We start from the raw sequence: 23,354 nt of genomic DNA, 5'->3' as shown, positions 1-23,354 counted from the left end.
CTTTCACATGATCAAACCATACGGTGCTGGCTCCAACATGTTCCTTTCACATGATCAAACCATACGGTGCTGGCTCCAACATGTTCCTTTCACATGATCAAACCATACGGTGCTGGCTCCAACATGTTCCTTTCACATTATCAAACCATACGGTGCTGGCTCCAACATGTTCCTTTCACATGATCAAACCATACGGTGCTGGCTCCAACATGTTCCTTTCACATTATCAAACCATACGGTGCTGGCTCCAACATGTTCCTTTCACATTATCAAACCATACGGTGCTGGCTCCAACATGTTCCTTTCACATGATCAAACCATACGGTGCTGGCTCCAACATGTTCCTTTCACATGATCAAACCATACGGTGCTGGCTCCAACATGTTCCTTTCACATGATCAAACCATACGGTGCTGGCTCCAACATGTTCCTTTCACATGATCAAACCATACGGTGCTGGCTCCAACATGTTCCTTTCACATGATCAAACCATACGGTGCTGGCTCCAACATGTTCCTTTCACATGATCAAACCATACGGTGCTGGCTCCAACATGTTCCTTTCACATGATCAAACCATACGGTGCTGGCTCCAACATGTTCCTTTCACATGGTCCTTTCCAGGATGGTACAACAATTACAGATATAGGATCTTCAACTGATCACTCTTGTCTTGCTGAGAAATTTTCCTGCAGAGGAAATGGGAAATGCAAACTTGAGAGTTTATTTGAGGTTTAAAAGGCTTCTAAAGTTTGTCATTTGCACTTAGAAATGTCAGACTTGATTTGCACTAACAAAAAATGTATCAACATCTATAAAAATGTCCATTAATTATAATCCACAAAATAATTCACATTTCCTGTTGATGCATGATTTTTTTTCTGCTGTAGAAAACTGGCTCAAATGAAGATCCTCCATCTGTATGGTGGATGTGTAAACAGGCCAGCTCAGTGCAGCTTGGCTCAACTCAGTAATGTGAAAATGGTATTTGTGTCTCTCTCCCCCTCTTGTGTCTTTCATATCATGATTCCCAGTTTGATGGAGAGGTGAGGGAAATGGAAAGAGCTGAGTCCTGCTATATGACCCTGCTGACTGTGGACTTTTTGACTCCTCTAAACTGTACAATACGACACACACACACACACACACCACACACCCACATAGGAATGTCTTTATGTTGCAAAATGGTCTAATATGTTCTAATCCCCTCCAAGTAGTTAGTCAGCAACGCTACTCAGAAACACATGCAGACACCTTTTCTTCATTGGGGAAAGAGACATCGACGTAAATCACTTCACAATAATGACTGCAGAGGACATTTTAGTGCTGAGTTCAGTAGTTGATTCGTCTCAGATGGGAAGCTGAGGAATTGTTGTCGTTCGAACCTAGCCACAACTGAGCCACATAGACAGTAAACATTGCATGCAGACTCCCATGGAACGACGTGTACTGTAACAATGGAGTAACAGGAGAAAGGTGTTGGGGGAAGAATGTGTTTGGGGGAATCTGACTTCCAAAGAAATGGATGATTACAGTAAACTTAAAACGTAATAAGCGAGAAATGTCTTGCAGGGAGTGTAATCAATCACTGTTACATATGGACCCCTTCAAACGGAACCTGTCCAAGAAACACAAGCTGTTAGCATCAGGCAACCAGGGCCGTGTTCATTAGGCACCAAACGTAACCTGTCCAAGAAACACAAGCTGTTAGCATCAGGCAACCAGGGCCGTGTTCATTAGGCACCAAACGGAACCTGTCCAAGAAACACAAGCTGTTAGCATCAGGCAACCAGGGCCGTGTTCATTAGGCACCAAACGGAACCTGTCCAAGAAACACAAGCTGTTAGCATCAGGCAACCAGGGCCGTGTTCATTCCAAGAAACACAAGCTGTTAGCATCAGGCAACCAGGGCCGTGTTCATTAGGCACCAAACGGAACCTGTCCAAGAAACACAAGCTGTTAGCATCAGGCAACCAGGGCTGTGTTCATTAGGCACCAAACGTAACCTGTCCAAGAAACACAAGCTGTTAGCATCAGGCAACCAGGGCCATGTTCATTAGGCACCAAACGGAACCTGTCCAAGAAACACAAGCTGTTAGCATCAGGCAACCAGGGCCGTGTTCATTAGGCACCAAACGGAACCTGTCCAAGAAACACAAGCTGTTAGCATCAGGCAACCAGGGCCGTGTTCATTAGGCACCAAACGGAACCTGTCCAAGAAACACAAGCTATTAGCATCAGGCAACCAGGGCCGTGTTCATTAGGCACCAAACGGAAGAAAACGGACTGAAAAAGAAAGGGACTACCAATAAAAAACACACATTTTTGTTATCAGTTGCAAAGCGTTTTAAAATACACACCCTAATAAAAACACAACCCAGTTTTGCCAACTAGTTTGATGGATTGGATTGGCCATTTACCCCATGGTATTCCTGACACAGATCTCGTAGTGTAAAATGACTAGACGTGTGGAGCATGACAGTAGCTAACAGTTGAATGGCATTCTGTACCAACTTCCCGCACTATGATCACAAGCATAGGTAACATGGAATAACATCTACCTGTCTCAGCAGAACCTTATAGCGCGAGCAGTCTAGAAGTCAGTGTTCTACACTCTTAGAAAAAAGGGTTCCACAAGGGTTCTTGGGTTGTCCCCATAGGATAACTATTTTTGGTTTCACGTAGAACCCTTTTGGGTTTCACGTAGATCCCGCTGTGGAAAGGGTCCTACATGGAACCTAAAATGGTTCTACTTGGAACCAAAAAGGGTTGTCCTATGAGGACAGCTGAAGAACAATTTTAATTCTAGATGAATTTTATTTGTATTTTCTAAAAGTGTAGGTTGGCATTCCAAGTGGAAGGGAAAACGATGTTTACACACCATATGGTTTATATCATGCTTATGTATGTAATTGTATATGCATACTGTATTCATGTGTATTTAAATGTATACATACAGTATGTATATTTATATGTATATTTACATAGAAATATATGCGATACTTTCCAAATAACATTTTGTATTTGGAAAGTATGGTTTGGTTACGGATGAGCTGAGGCAGGACTGGTCTTTTGCCAAGGAGATGGAGGGAGAGATGGAGAGGGGGGAAGGAGGTGGAGAGGGAAGAGAGGGATGAAGAGAAGAGAGGGATATGATAGGGGAGTGTGTGTGATGTGGTGCCAGTTGGTTTCTGGTCATCACAAAGAGACAAGCAGTGAGAGACATAGATGATAATATGATAATGATAATGCAAAGACAAGATGGCTAATTACCGTACAAATTAAGGGGTAATGGAGACAAGTGTAGAGAGAGAGAGAAATAGAGAGAGGGGGAGAGAAAAAGCTAGTTAATGTGTGTGAGAGAGGTAGAGACAGAGAGAGAGAGAGAGACAGAGAGAGAGACAGAGAGAGAGGGACAGAGAGAGACAGAGCGAGAGAGAGATACTGTGAGTGTGAGAGAGATACTGTGAGTGTGAGAGAGATACTGTGAGTGTGAGAGAGAGAGAGAGAGAGAGAGAGAGAGAGAGAGGGAGACAGAGAGAGAGATGCTATGAGTGAGAGAGAGAGAGAGAGAGAGAGAGAGAGAGAGGGAGCGAGTGACGTAAGCCAGGTGGGGGGTTAAAACTGTTTAGAATCTAGGAGAGGAATCACAATGTTCTGTGTACCGGAGGCTCGGCCACAGCCTGTTCTGAGTCAAGTTTGTTTACGGACGATGAGATAGCATCTAAAAAACACATCTGTTGACTCACGCACAGGGTCCAGGCAGACTCTCTGTTAGGGCCTTTACTCTCCTCACTGTGCTCTCTCTCTCTCCCTCTCTCTCTTTCTCTACCTCTCTTCCTTTCTCTTCCCTCCTCCCCCCTCTCTCCAAGAGCTGCTTGGGCCATGACAGAACTGCTATGGAGCACCATAAGCGATGCATCCGACTAGAAAAGACTAAGTGTAGCTGTTGCATGGTCTAGTGAGAGGGCCGTGGAGGGTATAGCGTGATGCCAGGTGTGTGAACCCTGTGTTGTGGATAGAGAATGGTCCTGAACGTGGTGGTGCTGCCAGGCTGGTTTGGTTACGATGTTGTTTTCCTGAGAGTTGGGATGTTTCCCAAATGGCACCCTATTCCCTACATAGTGGATATACTATTGTCCAGAGCCATATATGGGCCCTGATCGAAAGTAGTGCACTACATAGGGAATAGGTTGCCATTTGGGATGCACATGTGGGGAAAGCTTGTCCTTGGCCCTGTTCTAATACTTCAGAAATGCATCCGTCCCTCTGTTAACACAGATATGAATTGTTTGAATTGGTAAAAGTAATAGGGTGGTAACCTTCCTCACACCTATCCAATCACTTATAGAGCTGTGCTTACCTCAATGAACTAAACCTATCCAATCACTTATAGAGCTGTGCTTACCTCAAGGAACTAAACCTATCCAATCACTTATAGAGCTGTGCTTACCTCAAGGAACTAAACCTATCCAATCACTTATAGAGCTGTGCTTACCTCAAGGAACTAAACCTATCCAATCACTTATAGAGCTGTGCTTACCTCAAGGAACTAAACCTATCCAATCACTTATAGAGCTGAGCTTACCTCAAGGAACTAAACCTATCCAATCACTTATAGAGCTGTGCTTACCTCAAGGAACTAAACCTATCCAATCACTTATAGAGCTGAGCTTACCTCAATGAACTAAACCTATCCAATCACTTATAGAGCTGAGCTTACCTCAAGGAACTAAACCTATCCAATCACTTATAGAGCTGAGCTTACCTCAATGAACTAAACCTATCCAATCACTTATAGAGCTGTGCTTACCTCAAGGAACTAAACCTATCCAATCACTTATAGAGCTGTGCTTACCTCAAGGAACTAAACCTATCCAATCACTTATAGAGCTGAGCTTACCTCAATGAACTAAACCTATCCAATCACTTATAGAGCTGAGCTTACCTCAAGGAACTAAACCTATCCAATCACTTATAGAGCTGTGCTTACCTCAAGGAACTAAACCTATCCAATCACTTATAGAGCTGTGCTTACCTCAATAAACTAAACCTATCCAATCACTTATAGAGCTGTGCTTACCTCAAGGAACTAAACCTATCCAATCACTTATAGAGCTGTGCTTACCTCAAGGAACTAACCTATCCAATCACTTATAGAGCTGTGCTTACCTCAAGGAACTAAACCTATCCAATCACTTATAGAGCTGAGCTTACCTCAAGGAACTAAACCTATCCAATCACTTATAGAGCTGAGCTTACCTCAATGAACTAAACCTATCCAATCACTTATAGAGCTGTGCTTACCTCAAGGAACTAAACCTATCCAATCACTTATAGAGCTGTGCTTACCTCAAGGAACTAACCTATCCAATCACTTATAGAGCTGTGCTTACCTCAAGGAACTAAACCTATCCAATCACTTATAGAGCTGTGCTTACCTCAAGGAACTAAACCTATCCAATCACTTATAGAGCTGTGCTTACCTCAAGGAACTAAACCTATCCAATCACTTATAGAGCTGTGCTTACCTCAATAAACTAAACCTATCCAATCACTTATAGAGCTGAGCTTACCTCAATGAACTAAGGAAGTAAGAATGCATTACTTAAATATTCTAATGGGGTCCCAGATCAGGATTTAGGCAGAAGAGGGCACTTTTGCAGTGATGAATAACATCTATGTAGTGTCATCTGTGGTATATTCATGCTTGCATCATTGTGTCCTGCTATGACCTCTCTCCCCCCTATGCCCAACTCCTTCTCATCACCATTTTGTCACTTCCCTCTCATCCTATGGTCCTGTGTGGCTCAGATGGTAGGAGTGTGGCACTAGCATCCTGAGGACATGGGTTCAATTCCTGCAGGGATTGCATACACTGACTACAAAAAATAAGGGGTCTCAGAGTAGGAGTGCTGATCCAGTATCAGGACCCACCTGTCCATATCATTTTTATTGATTATGACCTAAAAAGGGTAAACTGATCCTAGACCAGCCCTGGCCATGGCTGTTTTTCCTTGTTCTCCTCCTCACCGGTGTAAATATATCTCTGTACAGTGCTCCTGCTCAACACTGGATCAGAGTACACACATTCTTACATTCACAGTAATTATGCTCAAATTCCTCTCTCCATTTCTTTCTCCTTCTCTTTCATTCTGTATTTTATTTCTACTTTTCTTTCCCACACTTTGTTCCCACTGCCCTCTATCGCTCTTCACCGCCCCGTCCAGAGTTATTCCTCCTTTACCTCCCTCCCTCTCTCTCTTTACTAGCAGTAATGATCTGTTGTCTGGGTAGGGTCTTGGCAGGCAGAGACAGGCAGGGCCGGGGACGGACAGTTAAGGCCTGTTATTCTTTTCTCCCCTCTCTCTGGCATGTGTGGAGAATGGAGGGAGATTTGGAGCTTGTCTGACTGTAATTTCAGCCTCCTCTCCGCAGCCGGACAGGGATGAGAGGGTGAGAAGGGGTTGTTTTGTGGAGGGCTGGAGTGGTGCTGGTGGGAAGGTGGGGAGGGGGAGGAGGGGGTGGCCAATGCTACCCTTCCAGACAGCCGCACCCCCTTATGTCTGCTGACTCCCCAGATACCAGGATTATCCCAAAGGAGGCGTGAAATATGGGTGGGGGGTGGAGAGACGGGAGAGGAGGTATTGAGGTTGGGATGTTCACAGGGCTCAGAGGGTATTAGGGTTTAGTGATGGGGTGCAGAGAGACGGGAGAGGAGGTATTGAGGTTGGGGTGTTCACAGGGCTCAGAGGGTATTAGGGTTTAATGGTGGGGTGCAGAGAGACGGGAGAGGAGGTATTGAGGTTGGGGTGTTCACAGGGCTCAGAGGGTATTAGGGTTTAGTGGTGGGGTGCAGAGAGACGGGAGAGGAGGTATTGAGGTTGGGGTGTTCACAGGGCTCAGAGGGTATTAGGGTTTAATGGTGGGGTGCAGAGAGGACATGGAGTGTGTGTGTGTGTGTGTGTGTGTGTGTGTGTGTGTGTGTGTGTGTGTGTGTGTGTGTGTGTGTGTGTGTGTGTGTGTGTGTGTGTGTGTGTGTGGGCAGCAGCAGTGTGCAGGGTAAACTGCAGTACCTGAGCCCCTGGATGTAGTGGATCAGAAGGCAGACAGAGGGCCAGGCCTCTCTGATCCCCCCAGACAGCCTCCTCTCCTGGGGTTTGGACCCGGAGCACACAGAGGTCTGGGCTCAGCACTCTCTCTCTCTGTGTGTGTGTGTGTGTATGTGTGTGTGCATGTGTGTGTCTGTGTGCATGTGTGTGTGTTTGTTCGTGTGCATGTGTGTGTGTTTGTTCGTGTGCACCATAGTGTGGGTGCTCGTGTGTATGTGTGTGTGCCTGTGTGTCTTGGCAGCTGGAGGGTTGCAGATTCCACCCGTCAACCCCCCCCCCAGCGGGAGTTTGCATGAGAAGAGAGAGTAAATCTGCTTCAGATATCATCAGAGAGAAGAGGCAGGGTCCACCATAGACACAATCTAAAAGACATGAGGGGTTATGTGTGGCCAGGAAGAAATACTGGGGAATTTATTAAAGGTGCAATCTGCGATATTTACAACTGTTCAATGGGTGAGCCCCCAACTGGTGGGCCTGCCTTTAGGCTGACAAACAAATGACGGATTGTGCCTTTAAGGAGCTTTGGCACATGCTTTTGAGTGGTCATGAACAAATAATTTGTGATGTAAGAGATCACCAGCAGCCAATGTGTTCGTTTACTGTAAAGAAGAGACGGACCGGTAGAGAAGAGAAGAGACGGACCGGTAGAGAAGAGAAGGACCGGTAGAGAAGAAAAGAGAAGGACCGGTAGAGAAGAGAAGGACCGGTAGAGAAGAAAAGAGAAGGACCGGTAGAGAAGAAAAGAGACGGACCGGTAGAGAAGAGAAGAGAAGGACCGGTAGAGAAGAGAAGGACTGGTAGAGAAGAGAAGGACCGGTAGAGAAGAGAAGAGAAGGACCGGTAGAGAAGAAAAGAGAAGGACTGGTAGAGAAGAAAAGAGAAGGACCGGTAGAGAAGAAAAGAGAAGGACCGGTAGAGAAGAGAAGAGACGGACCGGTAGAGAAGAGAAGGACCGGTAGAGAAGAGAAGAGAAGGACTGGTAGAGAAGAAAAGAGAAGGACCGGTAGAGAAGAAAAGAGAAGGACCGGTAGAGAAGAAAAGAGAAGGACCGGTAGAGAAGAGAAGAGACGGACCGGTAGAGAAGAGAAGGACCGGTAGAGAAGAAAAGAGAAGGATCGGTAGAGAAGAAAAGAGAAGGACCGGTAGAGAAGAAAAGAGAAGGACTGGTAGAGAAGAGAAGGACCGGTAGAGAAGAAAAGAGAAGGACCGGTAGAGAAGAGAAACCCCGGTAGAGAAGAAAAGAGAAGGACCGGTAGAGAAGAAAAGAGAAGGACCGGTAAAGAAGAAAAGAGAAGGACCGGTAGAGAAGAAAAGAGAAGGACTGGTAGAGAAGAGAAGGACCGGTAGAGAAGAAAAGAGAAGGACCGGTAGAGAAGAGAAGAACCGGTAGAGAAGAAAGGAGAAGGACCGGTAGAGAAGAAAAGAGACGGACCGGTAGAGAAGAGAAGGACCGGTAGAGAAGAGAAGGACTGGTAGAGAAGAGAAGGACCGGTAGAGAAGAGAAGAGAAGGACCGGTAGAGAAGAAAAGAGAAGGACCGGTAGAGAAGAAAAGAGAAGGACAGGTAGAGAAGAAAAGAGAAGGACCGGTAGAGAAGAGAAGAGACGGACCGGTAGAGAAGAGAAGAGAAGGACCGGTAGAGAAGAGAAGGACCGGTAGAGAAGAGAAGAGAAGGACTGGTAGAGAAGAAAAGAGAAGGACCGGTAGAGAAGAAAAGAGAAGGACCGGTAGAGAAGAAAAGAGAAGGATCGGTAGAGAAGAAAAGAGAAGAACCGGTAGAGAAGAAAAGAGAAGGACTGGTAGAGAAGAGAAACCCGGTAGAGAAGAAAAGAGAAGGACCGGTAGAGAAGAAAAGAGAAGGACCGGTAGAGAAGAGAAGAGACGGACCGGTAGAGAAGAGAAGAGAAGGACCGAGAAGAGAAGGAAGAGAAGGACCGGTAGAGAAGAGAAGAGAAGGACCCGGTAGAGAAGAAAAGAGAAGGACCGGTAGAGAAGAAAAGAGAAGGACCGGTAGAGAAGAAAAGAGAGGAGGACCGGTAGAGAAGAAAAGAGAAGAACTGAGAAGAAAAAGAGAAGGACCGGTAGAGAAGAAAGAGAAGAGACCGGTAGAGAAGAAAAGAGAAGGACCGGTAGAGAAGAGAAAAGAGAAGAAAAGAGAAGGACCGGTAGAGAAGAAAAGAGAGGAAGAGAAGAGAAGGACCGGTAGAGAAGAAAAGAGAAGGACTGGTAGAGAAGAGAGAGGACCGGTAGAAGAAAAGAGAAGGACCGGTAGAGAAGAGAAGGACCGGTAGAAGAAGAAAGGACATAGAGAAGGACCGGTAGAGAAGAAAAGAGAAGGACCGTAGAAGAAAGAGAAGAGAAGGACCTGAGAAGAAAAGAGAAGGACCGGTAGAGAAGAAAAGAGAAGGACCGGTAGAGAAGAGAAAAGACCGAAGAACCGGTAGAGAAGAAAAGAGAAGGACCGGTAGAGAAGAAAGAGAAGGAAGGACCGGTAGAGAAGAGAAGAGACCCGGTAGAGAAGAAAAGAGAAGGACCTAAGGACCGGTAGAAGAAGAGAAGGACCGGAAAAGAGAAGGACCGGTAGAAAGAGAGAGAAGAAAAGAGAAGGACCGGTAGAGAAGAAAAGAGAAAGAAAAGAGAAGGACCGGAGAAGAAAAGAGAAGGACCGGTAGAGAAGAAAAGAGAAGGACCGGTAGAGAAGAAAAGAGAAGGACCGGTAGAGAAGAAAAGAGAAGGACCGGTAAGAAGAAGAGAAGGACCGGTAGAAGAAGAAGAGAAGGACCGGTAGAGAAGAGAAGAGAAGAAAGGAGGACCGGTAGAGAAGAAAGAGAAGGACCGGTAGAGAAGAAAAGAGAAGGACCGAGAGAAAGAACCTAAAGAGAAGGACCGGTAGAGAAGAAAAAGAAGGACCGGTAGAGAAGAACCGGTAGAGAGAAGAGAAGAGAAGGACCGGTAGAGAAGAAAAGAGAAGGACCGGTAGAGAAGAAAAGAAGGACCGGTAGAGAAGAAAAGAGAAGGACCGGTAGAGAAGAAAAAGAAGGACCGAGAGAAGGACCGGTAGAGAGAGAAGGACCGGTAGAGAAGAAAAGAGAAGAGAAGAAAAGAGAAGGACCGGTAGAGAAGAAAAGAGAAAAGAGACCGGTAGAGAAGAAAAGAGAGAGAAGAAAAGAGAAGGACCGGTAGAGAAGAAAAGAGAAGGACCGTAGAGAAGAAAAGAGAAGGACCGGTAGAGAAGAAAAGAAGGAGAGAAGAAAAAGGACCGGTAGAGAAGAGAAGGACCGGTAGAGAAGAAAAGAAGGACCGGTAGAGAAGAAAAGAAGGACCGGTAGAGAAGAAAAGAGAAGGACCGGTAGAGAAGAGAAAAGAAGAAGGAAGGACCGGTAGAGAAGAAAAGAGAAGGACCGGTAGAGAAGAAAAGAGAAGGACCGGTAGAGAAGAGAACCGGTAGAGAAGAGAAGACTGGTAGAGAAGAGAAGGACCGGTAGAGAAGAAAAGAGAAGGACCGGTAGAGAAGAAAAGAGAAGGACCGGTAGAGAAGAAAAGAGAAGGACAGGTAGAGAAGAAAGAGAAGGACCGGTAGAGAAGAGAAGAGACGGACCGGAGAAGAGAAGGACCAGAGAAGAAAAGAGAAGGACCGGTAGAGAAGAGAAGGACCGGTAGAGAAGAAAGAGAAGGACTGGTAGAGAAGAAAAGAGAAGGACCGGTAGAGAAGAAAAGAGAAGGACCGGTAGAGAAGAAAAGAGAAGGACCGGTAGAGAAGAAAACCCGAGAGAAGAAAAGAGAAGGACCGGTAGAGAAGAAAAGAGAAGGACCGAGAGAAGAAAAGAAAGGACCGAGAAGAGACGGTAGAGAAGAGAAGAGAAGGACCGGTAGAGAAGAGAAGAGAAGGACTGGTAGAAGAAAAGAAAGGACCGAGAGAAGAAAAGAGAAGGACCGGTAGAGAAGAAAAGAGAAGGACCGGTAGAGAAGAGAAGAGACCGTAGAGAAGAAGAGAAGAAAAGAGAAGGACGGTAGAGAAGAAAAGAGAAGGACCGGTAGAGAAGAAAGAAGGACCGGTAGAGAAGAAAAGAGAAGGACTGAAGAAGAGAAGGACCGGTAGAGAAGAAAAGGATCGAGAAGGACCCGGTAGAGAAGAAAAGAGAAGGACCGAAGAAGAGAAACCGGTAGAGAAGAAAAGAAAGGACCGGTAGAGAAGAAAAGGACCGGTAGAGAAGAAAAGAGAAGGACTGGTAGAGAAGAGAAGGACCGGTAGAGAAGAAAAGAGAAGGACCGGTAGAGAAGAGAAGTCCCGGTAGAGAAGAAAGGAGAAGGACCGGTAGAGAAGAAAAGAGACGGACCGGTAGAGAAGAGAAGAGAAGGACCGGTAGAGAAGAGAAGGACTGGTAGAGAAGAGAAGGACCGGTAGAGAAGAGAAGAGAAGGACCGGTAGAGAAGAAAAGAGAAGGACCGGTAGAGAAGAAAAGAGAAGGACCGGTAGAGAAGAAAAGAGAAGGACAGGTAGAGAAGAAAAGAGAAGGACCGGTAGAGAAGAGAAGAGACGGACCGGTAGAGAAGAGAAGAGAAGGACCGGTAGAGAAGAGAAGGACCGGTAGAGAAGAGAAGAGAAGGACTGGTAGAGAAGAAAAGAGAAGGACCGGTAGAGAAGAAAAGAGAAGGACCGGTAGAGAAGAGAAACCCCGGTAGAGAAGAAAAGAGAAGGACCGGTAGAGAAGAAAAGAGAAGGACCGGTAGAGAAGAAAAGAGAAGGACCGGTAGAGAAAGAAAAGAGAAGAAAGAGAGAAGGACCGGTAGAGAAGAAAAGGAGAAGGACCGGTAGAGAAGAGAAGAGAAGGACCGGTAGAGAAGAAAAGAGAAGGACCGGTAGAGAAGAAAAGAGAAGGACAGGTAGAGAAGAAAAGAGAAGGACCGGTAGAGAAGAGAAGAAGAGAAGGACCGGTAGAGAAGAAAACCGAGAAGGACTGGTAGAGAAGAAAAGAGAAGGACCGGTAGAGAAGAAAAGAGAAGGACCGGTAGAGAAGAAAAGAGAAGGATCGGTAGAGAAGAAAAGAGAAGGACCGGTAGAGAAGAAAAGAGAAGGACCGGTAGAGAAGAGAAACCCCGGTAGAGAAGAAAAGAGAAGGACCGGTAGAGAAGAAAGGAGAAGGACCGGTAGAGAAGAAAAGAGAAGGACCGGTAGAGAAGAGAAGAAGACCAGTAGAGAAGAGAAGGACTGGTAGAGAAGAGAAGGACCGGTAGAGAAGAGAAGACCTGGTAGAGAAGAAAAGAGAAGGACCGGTAGAGAAGAAAAGAGAAGGACAGGTAGAGAAGAAAAGAGAAGGACCGGTAGAGAAGAGAAGAGACGGACCGGTAGAGAAGAGAAGAGAAGGACCGGTAGAGAAGAGAAGGACCGGTAGAGAAGAGAAGAGAAGGACTGGTAGAGAAGAAAAGAGAAGGACCGGTAAGAAGAAAAGAGAAGGACCGGTAGAGAAGAAAAGAGAAGGAAGAAGAAAAGAGAAGACCTGGTAGAGAAGAGAAACCCCGGTAGAGAAGAAAAGAGAAGGACCGGTAGAGAAGAGAGAAGGACCGAGAGAAGAAAAGAGAAGGACTGTAGAAGAAAAGAGAAGGACCGAGAAGGACCGGTAGAGAAGAAAAGAGAAGGACCGGTAGAGAAGAAAAGAGAAGGACTGGTAGAGAAGAGAAGGACCGTAGAAGAAAAGAGAAGGACGGTAGAAGAATAGAGAAGGACCGGTAGAGAAGAAAAGAGAAGGACCGGTAGAGAAGAAAAGAGAAGGACTGGTAGAGAAGAAAAGAGAGAAGGAGAAGGATGCTAGAGAAGAAAAGAGAAGGACCGGTAGAGAAGAAAAGAAAGAGAAGAAGAAAAGAGAAGGACCGGTAGAGAAGAGAAGAGAGAAGAGAAGGACCGGTAGAGAAGAGAAAGGACCGGTAGAGAAGAGAAGGACTGGTAGAGAAGAAAAGAAGGACCGGTAGAGAAGAAAAGAGAAGGACCGGTAGAGAAGAGAAGAGAAGAGAAGGAGACTGGTAGAGAAGAGAAGAGAAGGACCGGTAGAGAAGAAAAGAGAAGGACCGGTAGAGAAGAAAAGAGAAGGACAGGTAGAGAAGAAAAGAGAAGGACCGGTAGAGAAGAGAAGAGAAGGACCGATAGAGAAGAGAAGAGAAGGACCGGTAAGAGAAGAGAAGGACCGGTAGAGAAGAGAAGAGAAGGACTGGTAGAGAAGAAAAGAGAAGGACCGGGTAGAGAAGAAAAGAGAAGGAGAAACCGGTAGAGAAGAAAAGAGAAGGACCGGAGAAGAAAAGAGAAGGACCGGTAGAGAAGAAAAGAAAGGACCGAAGAAGAGAAGAGACCCGGTAGAGAAGAAAAGAGAAGGACCGGTAGAGAAGAGAGAGAAGGACCGGTAGAGAAGAAAAGAGAAGGACCGGTAGAGAAGAAAAGAGAAGGACCGGTAGAGAAGAAAAGAGAAGGACCGGTAGAGAAGAGAAGGAGAGAGAAGAGAAACCCTAGAGAAGAGAAGAAGAGAAGAAAGAGAAGGACCGGTAGAGAAGAAAAGAGAAGGACCGGTAGAGAAGAAAAGAGAAGGAAGAGAAGAGAAGGACCGGTAGAGAAGAAAAGAGAAGGACTGGTAGAAAGAGAAGTCCCGTAGAGAAGGAGAAGGACCGGTAGAGAAGAAAAGAGAAGGACCGGTAGAGAAGAAAAGAGAAGGACCGGTAGAGAAGAAAAGAGAAGGACCGGTAGAGAAGAGAGAAGGACCGGTAGAGAAGAGAGAAGGACCGGTAGAGAAGAAAAGAAGGACCGGTAGAGAGAAGAAAGAGAAGGACCGGTAGAGAAGAAAGAGAAGGACTGGTAGAGAAGAGAAAGGAAGAGAGAAAAGAGAAGGACCGGTAGAGAAGAAAAGAGAAGGACCGGTAGAGAAGAAAAGAGAAGGACCGGTAGAGAAGAGAGAAGGACCGGTAGAGAAGAGAAGGACCGGTAGAGAAGAAGAGAAGGACCGGTAGAGAAGAGAAGAGACGGACCGGTAGAGAAGAAAGAGAAGGACCGGTAGAGAAGAAAAGAGAAGGACCGGTAGAGAAGAAAAGAAAGGAAGAAGAAAAGAGAAGGACCGGTAGAGAAGAGAAGAGAAGGACCGGTAGAGAAGAGAAGACCGGTAGGAGAAGGACCGGTAGAAGAAAGAGAAGGACCGGTAGAGAAGAAAAGAGAAGGACTGAGAAAGAAAAGAGAAGGACCGGTAGAGAAGAAAAGAGAAGGACCGGTAGAGAAGAAGAGAAGGACTGGTAGAGAAGAGAGAAGGACCGGTAGAGAAGAAAACCGGTAGAGAAAAGAAGGAAGAGAAGAGAGAAGGACCGGTAGAGAAGAAAAGAGAAGGACCGGTAGAGAAGAGAAGAGAGGACCGTAGAGAAGAAAAAGAGAAGGACCGGTAGAGAAGAAAGAGAAGGACTGGTAGAGAAGAAAAGAGAAGGACCGGTAGAGAAGAAAAGAGAAGGACCGGTAGAGAAGAAAAGAGAAGGACCGGTAGAGAAGAAAAGAGGAAGGAAGAGAAGAGAAGGACCGGTAGAGAAGAGAAGAGAAGGACTGGTAGAGAAGAAAAGAGAAGGACCGGTAGAGAAGAAAGAGAAGGAAGAGAAGAGAAGGACCGGTAAGAGAAGAAAAAGAAAAGAGAAGGACCGGTAGAGAAGAAAGAGAAGGACCGGAGAAGAAAAGAGAAGGACCGGTAGAGAGAGAAGAAAAAGAGAAGGACCGGTAGAGAAGAAAAGAGAAGGACCGGTAGAGAAGAAAAGAGAAGGACTGGTAGAGAAGAGAAGGACCGGTAGAGAAGAAAAGAGAAGGACCGGTAGAGAAGAAAGAGAAGGACTGGTAGGAGAAGAAAAGAGAAGGACCGGTAGAGAAGAAAAGAGAAGGACCGGTAGAGAAGAAAAGAGAAGGACCGGTAGAGAAGAAAGAGAAGGACCGGTAGAGAAGAGAAGAGAAGGACCGGTAGAGAAGAAAAGAGAGAAGGACCGGTAGAGAAGAAAAGAGAAGGACCGGTAGAGAAGAGAAGAGAAGGACCGAGAGAAGAGAAGAGAAGGACCGGTAGAGAAGAGAAGGACCGGTAGAGAAGAGAAGAGAAGGACTGGTAGAGAAGAAAAGAGAAGGACCGGTAGAGAAGAAAAGAGAAGGACCGGTAGAGAAGAAAAGAGAAGGACCGGTAGAGAAGAAAAGAGAAGGACCGGTAGAGAAGAAAAGAGAAGAAAGAAGAGAAGGACCGAGAAGAAAAGAGAAGGACCGGTAGAGAAGAAAAGAGAAGGACCGGTAGAGAAGAGAAGAGAGAAGACCGGTAGAGAAGAGAAGAGAAGGACCGGTAGAGAAGAGAAGAGAAGGACCGGTAGAGAAGAAAAGAGAAGGACCGAGAGAAGAAAAGAGAAGGACAGGTAGAGAAGAAAAGAGAAGGACCGGTAGAGAAGAGAAGAGAACCGTAGAGAAGAGAAGAGAAGGACCGGTAGAGAAGAGAAGGACCGGTAGAGAAGAAAGAGAAGGACTGGTAGAGAAGAAAGAGAAGGACCGGTAGAGAAGAAAAGAGAAGGACCGGTAGAGAAGAAAAGAGAAGGACCGGTAGAGAAGAGAAGGACCGGTAGAGAAGAAAAGAGAAGGACCGGTAGAGAAGAGAAGAGAAGGACCGGTAGAGAAGAGAAAGAGAAGGACCGTAGAGAAGAAAAGAGAAGGACCGGTAGAGAAGAGAAGAGAAGGACCGGAGAAGAAGACTGGTAGAGAAGAGAAGGACCGAGAGAAGAAAGAGAAGGACCGGTAGAGAAGAAAAGAAAGGACCGGTAGAGAAGAAAAGAGAAGGACAGGAAGAAAAAGAGAAGGACCGGTAGAGAAGAGAAGAGACGACCGGTAGAAAGAGAAGGACCGGTAGAGAAGAGAAGGACCGAGAGAAGAGAAGAGAAGGACTGAGAAGAAAAGAGAAGGACCGGTAGAGAAGAAAAGAGAAGGACCGGTAGAGAAGAAAAGAGAAGGATCGAGAGAAGAAAAGAGAAGAACCGGTAGAGAAGAAAAGAGAAGGACTGGTAGAGAAGAGAAGGATCCGGAGAAGAAAAGAGAAGGACCGGTAGAGAAGAAAAGAAAGGACCGGTAGAGAAGAAAAGAGAAGGACTGGTAGAGAAGAAAAGAGAAGGACCGGTAGAGAAGAAAAGAGAAGGACCGGTAGAGAAGAAAGAGAAGGACCGGTAGAGAAGAAAAGAGAAGGACCCGGTAGAGAAGAAAAGAGAAGGACCGGTAGAGAAGAAAAGAAAGGACCGGTAGAGAAGAGAAGGACCGGTAGAGAAGAAAAGAGAAGGACCGGTAGAGAAGAAAAGAGAAGGACCGGTAGAGAAGAAAAGAGAAGGACCGGTAGAGAAGAAAAGAAAAGAGAAGGACCGGTAGAGAAGAAAAGAGAAGGAAGGAAGAGAAGGACCGGTAGAGAAGAAAAGAGAAGGACCGGTAGAGAAGAGAAGAGACTGGTAGAGAAGAAAAGAGAAGGACCGGTAGAGAAGAAAAGAAGGACCGGTAGAAAGAGAAGAGAAGGACCGGTAAGAGAAGGACTGGTAGAGAAGAGAAGGACCGGTAGAGAAGAGAAGAGAAGGACCGGTAGAGAAGAAAGAGAAGGACCGGTAGAGAAGAAAAGAGAAGGACAGGTAGAGAAGAAAAGAGAAGGACCGGTAGAGAAGAGAAGAGACGGACCGGTAGAGAAGAGAAGGAGAGAGAAGAGGACCGGTAGAGAAGAGAAGAGAAGGACTGGTAGAGAAGAAAAGAGAAGGACCGGTAGAGAAGAAAAGAGAAGGACCGGTAGAGAAGAAAAGAGAAGGACCGGTAGAGAAGAAAAGAGAAGGACCGGTAGAGAAGAGAAGAGAAGGACCGGTAGAGAAGAGAAGAGAAGGACCGGTAGAGAAGAAAAAGAAAGGACCGGTAGAGAAGAGAAGGACCGGTAGAGAAGAAAAGAGAAGGACCGGTAGAGAAGAAAAGAGAAGGACCGGTAGAAGAAAAGAGAAGGACCGGTAGAGAAGAAAAGAGAAGGACCGGTAGAGAAGAAAAGAGAAGGACCGGTAGAGAAGAAAAGAGAAGGACCGGTAGAGAAGAGAAGGACCGGTAGAGAAGAAAAGAGAAGGACCGGTAGAGAAGAAAAGAGAAGGACCGGTAGAGAAGAAAAGAGAAGGACCGGTAGAGAAGAAAAGAGAAGGACCGGTAAGAGAAGAGAAGGACCGGTAGAGAAGAAAAGAAAGGACCGAGAGAAGAAAGAGAAGGACCGGTAGAGAAGAAAAGAGAAGGACCGGTAGAGAAGAAGAAGAAGAGAAGGACCGGTAGAGAAGAGAAGAGAAGGACCGGTAGAGAAGAAAAGAAGGACCGGTAGAGAAGAAAAGAGAAGGACCGGTAGAGAAGAAAAGAGAAGGACCGGTAGAGAAGAAAGAGAAGGACCGGTAGAGAAGAAAAGAGAAGGACTGAGAGAGAAGAAAAGAGAAGGACCGGTAGAGAAGAGAAGGACCGGTAGAGAAGAAGAGAAGGACCGGTAGAGAAAGAGAAGGACCGGTAGAGAAGAAAAGAGAAGGACTGGTAGAGAAGAAAAGAGAAGGACCGGTAGAGAAGAAAGAGAAGGACCGGTAGAGAAGAAAGAGAAGGACCGGTAGAGAAGAAAAAGAGAAGGACCGGTAGAGAAGAAAAGAGAAGAAAAGAGAAGGACCGGTAGAGAAGAAAAGAGAAGGACCGGTAGAGAAGAAAAGAAAGGACCGGTAGAGAAAAGAGAAGGACCGGTAGAGAAGAAAAGAGAAGGACCGGTAGAGAAGAGAAGGACCGGTAGAGAAGAAAAAGAAAGGACCGGTAGAGAAGAGAAGGACCGGTAGAGAAGAAAAGAGAGGACCGGTAGAGAAGAAAAGAGAAGGACCGGAGAAGAAAAGAGAAGGACCGGTAGAGAAGAGAAGAGAAGGACCGGTAGAGAAGAAAAGAGAAGGACCGGTAGAGAAGAGAAGAGAAGGACCGGTAGAGAAGAAAAGAGAAGGACCGTAGAGAAGAAAAGAGAAGGACCGGTAGAGAAGAGAAAGGAGAAGGAGAGAAGAAAAGAGAAGGACCGAGAGAAGAAAGAGAAGGACCGGGTAGAGAAGAAAAGAAGGACCGGTAGAGAAGAAGAAGGACCGGTAGAGAAGAAAGAGAAGGACCGGTAGAGAAGAAAAGAGACCCGGTAGAGAAGAAAAGAGAAGGACCGGTAGAGAAGAAAAGAGAAGGACCGAGAAAGAGAAGGACTGGTAGAGAAGAAAGAGAAGGACCGGTAGAGAAGAAAAGAGAAGGACTGGTAGACCGAAAGAAGAGAAGGACCGGAGAGAAGAAGAAAGGACTGAGAGAGAAAGGACCGGTAGAGAAGAAAAGAGAAGGACCGGTAGAGAAGAGAAGAGAAGGACCGGTAGAAAGAAAAGAGAAGGACCGGTAGAGAAGAAAGAGAAGGACCGGTAGAGAAGAAAAGAGAAGGACCGGTGAGAAGAAAAGAGAAGGACCGGAGAGAAGAAAAGAAGGACCGGTAGAGAAGAGAAGAGAAGGACCGGTAGAGAAGAAAAGAGAAGGACCGGTAGAGAAGAAAGAAGGACCGGTAGAAAGAAAAGAGAAGGACCGGTAGAGAAGAAAGAGAAGGACCGGTAGAGAAGAGAAGGACCGGTAGAGAAGAAAAGAGAAGGACCGGTAGAGAAGAAAAGAGAAGGACCGGTAGAGAAGAAAGAAAGGACCGGTAGAGAAGAGAAGGACCGGTAGAGAAGAAAGAGAAGGACCGAGAAGAAAAGAGAAGGACCGGTAGAGAAGAAAAGAGAAGGACCGGTAGAGAAGAAAGAAGAAAGGACCGGTAGAGAAGAGAAGAGACCCGGTAGAGAAGAGAAGAGAAGGACCGAGAAGAGAAGAAGAAAGAGAAGAGAAGGACGGTAGAGAAGAAAAGAGAGGACCGTAGAGAAGAAAAAAACCGAAGGACCGGTAGAGAAGAAAAGAAAGGACGGAGAAGAAAAGAGAAGGACCGGTAGAAAGAAAAGAGAAGGAAGAGAAGAGAAGGACCGGTAGAGAAGAGAAGAGAAGAAAAGAGAAGGACCGGTAGAGAAGAAAAGAGAAGGACCGTAGAGAAGAAAGAAAGGACCGGTAGAGAAGAGAAGGACCGGTAGAGAAGAGAAGGACCGGAGAAGAAAAGAAAGGACCGGTAGAGAAGAGAAGGACCGGTAGTAGAAGAAGAGAAGGACCGGTAGAGAAGAAAAGAGAAGGACCGGTAGAAAGAAAAGAGAAGGACCGGTAGAGAAGAGAAGAGACCGGTAGAGAAGAAAAGAGAAGGAACCGGTAGAGAAGAAAGAGAAGGACCGGTAGAGAAGAGAAAGGACCGGTAGAAGAAGAGAAGGACCGGTAGAGAAGAAAAGAGAAGGACTGGTAGAAGAAAAAGAGAAGGACCGGTAAAAAGAGAAGGACCGAGAAGAGAAGGAAAGAGAGAAGAAAAGAAAGGACCGGTAGAGAAGAGAAGGACCGGTAGAGAAGAAAGAGAAGGACCGGTAGAGAAGAGAAGGACCGGTAGAGAAGAAAAGAAGAGAGAAGAGAAGAGAAGGACCGGTAGAGAAGAAAAGAAAGGACCGGTAGAGAAGAGAAAGGACCGGTAGAGAAGAGAAGACCGGTAGAGAAGAGAAGAACCGGACCGTAAAGAAGAGAAGGACCGGAGAAGAGAAGGACCGGTAGAGAAGAGAAGAACCGAGAAAAAGAAGAAGGACCGGTAGAGAAGAGAAGGACCGGTAAAGAAGAGAAGGACCGGTAAGAAGAGAAGGAGAGAAGAGAAGGAACCGGTAGAGAAGAAAGAGAAGGACCGGTAGAGAAGAGAAAGGACCGGTAGAGAAGAAAAGAGAAGGACCGGTAGAAAGAGAAGAGACCGGACCGAGAAGGACCGGTAGAGAAGAGAAGGACCGAGAAGAGAAGAGAAGAAAGAGAGAAGAATGGACCGGTAGAGAAGAGAAGGAACGATAGAGAAGAGAAGGACCGGTAGAGAAGAGAAGAGACCGGTAGAGAAGAGAAGGACCGGTAGAGAAAAGAGAAGGACCGAGAGAAGAAAGAAAGGACCGGTAGAGAAGAGAAGGAATGATAAAGAGAAGGACCGGTAGAGAAGAGAAGGACCGGTAGAAGAAGAGAAGGACCGGTAGAAGAAGAAGGACCGGTAAAGAGAAGGAACCGGTAGAAAGAAAAGAGAAGGACCGGTAGAGAAGAGAAGGACCGAAGAGAAGAGAGAAGGACCGGTAGAAGAGAAGGACCGGTAGAAGAAGAGAAGGACCGGTAGAGAAGAGAAGGACCGGTAGAGAAGAGAAGGACCGGTAGAGAAGAGAAGGACCGGTAGAGAAGAGAAGGACCGGTAGAGAAGAGAAGGACCGGTAGAGAAGAGAAGAACCGGTAGAGAAGAGAAGGAATAGAGAAGAGAAGGACCGAAGAGAAGGAATGAAGGACCCAGTAGAGAAGGAAGACCGGTAGAGAAGAGAAGGACCGGTAGAGAAGAGAAGGACCGGTAGAAGAAGAGAAGGAAGGACCGGTAGAAAGAGAAGGACCGGTAAAAGAAAAGAGAAGGAATGGTAGAGAAGAGAAACCGAAGAAGAAAGAGAAGGACCGGTAGAGAAGAAAGAGAAGGAGAAGAAGAAAGGACCGAATGGAAGAAGAGAAGGACCGGTAGAGAAGAGAAGGAAGGTAAAAGAGAAGAAGAGAAGGACTGGTAAGAAGAGAAGGACCGGTAGAGAAGAAGGACCAGTAGAAGAAGAACCGATAAGAGAAGAGAAGGAATAATGGAGAAGAAGAGAGAAATAATGGTATAGAAGAGAAGGAATTGTATAGAAGAGAAGGACCGGTAAAGAAGAGAAGGAATTGTATAGAAGAGAAGGAATGGTAAAGAAGAGAAGAACCGGTATAGAAGAGAAGGACAGGTAAAGAAGAGAAGGAATGGTAGAGAAGAGAAGGAATGGTATAGAAGAGAAGGACCGGTAAGAAGAGAAGGAATGATAGAAGAAAATAATGAGAAGGAAGGAATAAAGAAGAGAAGGACCGGTAAAGAAGAATGGTATAGAAGAGAAGGAACGATAAAGAAGAGAAGGAATTGTATAGAAGAGAAGGAATGGTAAAGAAGAGAAGAACCGGTATAGAAGAGAAGGACAGGTAAAGAAGAGAAGGAATGGTAGAGAAGAGAAGGAATGGTATAGAAGAGAAGGACCGGTAAAGAAGAGAAGGAATGGTATAGAAGAGAAATAATGGTATAGAAGAGAAGGAATGGTATAGAAGAGAAGGACCGGTAAAGAAGATAAGGAATGGTATAGAAGAGAAGGAACGATAAAGAAGAGAAGGAACGATAAAGAAGAGAAGGAATGATAAAGAAGAGAAGGAACGATAAAGAAGAGAAGGAATGATAAAGAAGAGAAGGAACGATAAAGAAGAGAAGGAACGATAAAGAAGAGAAGGAATGATAAAGAAGAGAAGGAATGATAAAGAAGAGAAGGAACGATAAAGAAGAGAAGGAATGATAAAGAAGAGAAGGAATGGTAAAGAAGAGAAGGAATGATAAAGAAGAGAAGGAATGGTAAAGAAGAGAAGGAACGATAAAGAAGAGAAGGAATGGTAAAGAAGAGAAGGAATGATAAAGAAGAGAAGGAACGATAAAGAAGAGAAGGAACGGTATAGAAGAGAAGGAACGATAAAGAAGAGAAGGAATGGTATAGAAGAGAAATAATGGTATAGAAGAGAAGGAATGGTATAGAAGAGAAGGACCGGTAAAGAAGAGAAGGAATGGTATAGAAGAGAAATAATGGTATAGAAGAGAAGGAATGGTATAGAAGAGAAGGACCGGTAAAGAAGATAAGAAGAATGGTAAAGAAGAGAAGGAACGATAAAGAAGAGAAGGAACGATAAAGAAGAGAAGGAACGATAAAGAAGAGAAGGAACGATAAAGAAGAGAAGGAACGATAAAGAAGAGAAGGAATGATAAAGAAGAGAAGGAACGATAAAGAAGAGAAGGAACGATAAAGAAGAGAAGGAACGATAAAGAAGAGAAGGAATGATAAAGAAGAGAAGGAACGATAAAGAAAGAAGAGAAGGAAGAAGGAACGATAAAGAAGAGAAGGAACGATAAAGAAGAGAAGGAACGATAAAGAAGAAGGAATGAAGAGAAGGAACGATAAAGAAGAGAAGGAATGATAAAGAAGAGAAGGAACGATAAAGAAGAGAAGGAACGATAAAGAAGAGAAGGAACGATAAAGAAGAGAAGGAACGATAAAGAAGAGAAGGAACGATAAAGAAGAGAAGGAATGGTATAGAAGAGAAGGAACGATAAAGAAGAGAAGGAACGATAAAGAAGAGAAGGAACGATAAAGAAGAGAAGGAATGATAAAGAAGAGAAGGAACGATAAAGAAGAGAAGGAACGATAAAGAAGAGAAGGAACGATAAAGAAGAGAACGAACGGTAAAAGAAGAGAAAGTAACGGTAAAGAAGAGAAGGAACGGTATAGAACCAAAGATCAGACCATTCCAGACCAGACACCAGACCAGAGACCATGGACCAGAGACCAGGGAACCGACCAGACCAGAGACCAGAGACCAGAGACCAGAGACCAGACCATAGACCAGAGACCAGCGAACAGACCAGACCAGAGAGACCAGACCAGACCAGACCAGAGAACAGAAAAGACCAGACCAGAGAACAGACCAGACACCAGACCAGACTAGACCAGAGACCAGAGACCAGACCAGATACCAGAGAACAGACCAGACACCAGACACCAGACCAGACTAGACCAGAGACCAGACCAGATACCAGAGAACAGACCAGACCAGACACCAGAGACAGACCAGATAGCAGACCAGATACCAGAGACCAGACCAGAGAACAGACCAGACACAAGACTAGAGACCAGACCAGATCAGATCAGACCAGAGAACAGATCAGATCAGACCAGACCAGACCAGACCAGTCCAGACTATACAAGACCAGGCCAGACGAGAGACCAGACCAGACCAGAAGGGAGACCAGACCAGAAGAGAGACCAGACCAGACCCCACTGTACCAGACCAGAAGATAGACCAGACCAGACCCCACTGTACCAGACCAGAAGAGAGACCAGACCCCACTGTACCAGACCAGAAGAGAGACCAGACCAGACCCCACTGTACCAGACCAGAAGAGAGACCAGACCCCACTGTACCAGACCAGAAGAGAGACCAGACCAGACCAGAAGGGAGACCAGACCAGAAGAGAGACCAGACCAGACCCCAC

Source organism: Oncorhynchus nerka, linkage group LG26 (assembly GCF_034236695.1).
Source record: "Oncorhynchus nerka isolate Pitt River linkage group LG26, Oner_Uvic_2.0, whole genome shotgun sequence".
NCBI lineage: Eukaryota > Metazoa > Chordata > Actinopteri > Salmoniformes > Salmonidae > Oncorhynchus > Oncorhynchus nerka.
Note: the sequence above shows the minus strand (reverse complement) of the source record.